Below are 3,814 nucleotides of genomic sequence, written 5' to 3'. Positions count from 1 at the left end.
CTCAGGGCGCTGCCATGAATTAAATCTCACCCCGGGTGCAAAATGACCATTTCGCCCTGAAACCAAAAATTATCATTTCACCCCTGTACCTCTAAAATTGACCCGAAACTTACCTACCAAACTCCTTAAAAGGTACCAAAACATTATTAAAAGCATTCCTAGACGTAAACTGTAATGCCCCAAGAATTATAGAATTGATAAGACAAGATTATAAAGTGTTGCAAGGATGGAAAAATGAGAAAATTCTGGAAAATGCAAGACCGCACCCGTGGTGCCAGACATCACCGCACCCGTGGTGCATGGACAGTAAGTTGGCAAGAAATTGTGTAGCATCACCGCACCCGCGGTGCTAGCAGGAGCGCACCCGCGGTGCTCGAATCCAGAAAAATAAAGATAATGCCGAAGCATGAGCGCACCCGCGGTGCATGACACGACCGCACCCGCGGTCATGCGTGGTTGCTGAAAAATGATTCCACGTTTCAGAATTTGCATGCAGTATATATAGAGGTGGATGGCACGTAATTCTTCAGAAAATTAGAATCAGATCGAAGCTTGGGGAGAGGAAAGGTTCTTACACCTTTCAAATTTCGATTGTGAGAAATCCGTCTATCAGAATTCAAATCCGACTTCAGTTCTGAGTTCCCCTCGACACGAGTTACACAACGACGTAAAATTTGTTACGTTTTGAAATGTTTTGAAAATATGATGTTGCTAGACTTGAATATGATTCAGATATGGTGTTTCTGCTACCGTAGACAGTATAGAATTGAAGTCAAATTAAAGAACAGATTGTTTCTGTAATTGTTATGATTTTTGAAAGATATTGACTGAGATTCTATATCAGATTGTGTTAGTATTCAAAATATGAATTGTATTGACACAGATTATGAGTTCCAGTATTATATATATGCTATGTTCAGATTGACGGGGTTACTCAGATTGTATTGTTATGCCGTCGAAACATCAGTATTGATTTAGATTGATCAGATATGATATTGAGTGAGATTCATTGTTATATTATTGACTTGGATCAGATTATGTACTGAGTTGAGTATTGATCAGAACAGATTGTGTATTGAGTTATTCATTGATACAGCGTATTCGATATTGTCATTTCAGATTTGATATGGACAGATTTGGATACAGGTCATCGTCTTCGTCAGACAGGGACGAAAAAGGTATAATTCATGTGATATCTGGGAAGATATAACTCAAATCAGATCGCATTTGAGTTTCCCAATAAAATCACACACTTGATTACTGTTTATCTTCTGATATGATTATGATTTCTTTATAGACTTTATATTCAAATCTTTTGAAATGAGCATGCTTTGTTTACAGATTTTTACACATTGCATTTGAGATAGGAAAGTTTGACAGATAGCCAGACTTCTAGATGTTCGGTGTATCTCAGCTCTCCTATTGCAGCCGTTGATACAGCTCAGACCAAAGTCTAGGAATAAGACGTACAGTCACCCCGAGTGGGAGGGTAGGTGACAGCCATTGACGTCTTATTCACACCGGGATCCCTAGAGTTATAGTTGAGTCGAGTCTAGACATGATTTGACTAGAATTGCATGCGTTTATGGATGTGGTTTCATAGACTATGAAACCCATTGTTATTGCTTTCAGTCATGATAGCATGTTTTTATGATTTGATTTGAGTAGCATGTTTATCTGATTCGAGTTGCATGCTTATCTTGATTAGATTCATAGATTATGAAATCTATTGATTTGAATTATATTCATGATAGAATATTTCATGATTTACTTTGTGTATATGCATGTCTACCATGTTTTATACTGGGATTTATTATCACCGGAGTTATCCGGCTAGTGTCTTGTTTTGTATGTGTGCATGACAACAGGTGGGACTGGATCGGGGTCAAGAGGCTGAGGAGAGAAGAAGAGTTAGCGTGGTGATTCCGGACTTACTGTAGACTTGGTTTATTACTTGAACTTAGTAACTGAACCTTAGACTTAGATGGTACAGTATTGTAATTTTATACTGAAATGTATTTTATACTGAGATGTATATTATTTAGATGCCATTACCTTCCGCACTTATATATTGTAAAAGAAAAATTTTTAGACCCTGTATTATCAGAACTGATAATTAAATCCCAAAAGAAGATTAAGAAGATGATTAGCGTCCGGGTCCCCACATAAACTCAAGCCAAAAATCCGAACTTAATCGATTCGTGTTAAAACTTAGACCGGGGTCTTGGTTTGAACCCGAATCGACCGAAAATTAACCCAACTTTTCCCAACTTGCACTGTAATTTAAACAACTCATCCTAAACCATTTGCTACACATTTTCAGTCCTATAATTAACGGCCAGCACCTACCCCACTTCAACAACTCTCGGCCCCCTCTTGCATATCCATCACTCAACACGTCCCTACCTCTTAAACAATTTGGTTCATTCCTACCCTCCATCACGTGTACATCCTTTAAGGGCCACCGATCAGACAATTAAAAACCCCTTAAACTAAGATTCGCTGAAGCATAAAGCTGCTGATAATTCCAGAAATTACCCCCACAAATCTCTGCCCTACCTTGTTTGCACTCTATTTCATCATCTTCTCCAAAAACTCACGTCCCTAGCCTACCCCGACTTACCAGCCATGAACCAGCCTACCAAGGACCTACACCAGCCCCTCTGAACCCATGGAACCAAAGGATACCCTCCCATGCACGCAACAACTCACCCCAACCTCTAGTCACCTAGGAGAGTACCCTCACGTCTCACCCTTTCAACACGCTCCTAAGGTTCTAACACAAGGCCAGGGGCGTGAGGCTCGATCTATTTCACGGTTCAGACCCACGGCTTTGAACAGACCCTCGCGCCACCAGGTAACCCGAACTCTCGATCTACTTGAAAACGTGCCCATCACCGATCCACTGATCGCCCCTTCTCCCTCAAGCAAGCTTCGGTTCTAGCCTAACCAACCCTTCTTACTCTACATCTGCAACCCTTCAGGACCTCAGCAGCAGCCCCCTTACACCAAGAAAAAAAACGTGAGTAGTGAACCCATGGTGCATGTATTTGAACAGAAAAATGAAAACTTCCCTGTGCATAGCTGGATCGTAAAATCCTCCTATATATACATACACATGACAGTAACAAGACATGGATGATGCAGAAATAATGGTACAAATGTGTGCCTTGATGAATGTGTTAGAGTAGATGCCCTGCAAGCCAACGGTTGGCTAGGGAATTTATTGACTCAAGTGAAATAAACAATCTTTATTTTAATATAATTTAACTTTTTATGGTCTTGTTATACTTTATCTGAATACCCATGCAAACAGCATAGATAAAGTCCTTGATTATGCTTTAATACAAATGAATCGTAATTCGATGTTGAAACTCATTTGTAAACACTGCATATTCTAAATTCGTTCCTAGTCGATTCAGCCGCCTAAAACAGGGATAAAGGCCGCTTGAGCTCGAGACTAGCATCTGTGATGTTGTGTACTGCGTTTCTTGGTAAGGGCATAGAGATGTCCAAACATGCAGATGGGTAGTCATATGATGATTATATCGAACAACCCTCCCTCGGACTTTCCAAGTGGTTATAATTCATCGAGAGGATAAGTCCGTGGTTATGATTGTACACCATTAGTCCTTACGACCCGGGACAACACTGAGGCTCTATATGCTAGGTCTGTGCTTTGACTCGTTTACCGGCTCCAGGAGAGTCATCAGGTGGCGAGGTTGGGTACAGTTGCGACACATATAGGAGCCAGTGCATTGTAGTCGGGGATTCACCGCTCACCTACGGGTGTGGATATCCTATGTGATCTGAT

Source organism: Primulina eburnea, chromosome 1 (genome assembly GCF_022965805.1).
Source record: "Primulina eburnea isolate SZY01 chromosome 1, ASM2296580v1, whole genome shotgun sequence".
Lineage (NCBI taxonomy): Eukaryota > Viridiplantae > Streptophyta > Magnoliopsida > Lamiales > Gesneriaceae > Primulina > Primulina eburnea.
Note: the sequence above shows the minus strand (reverse complement) of the source record.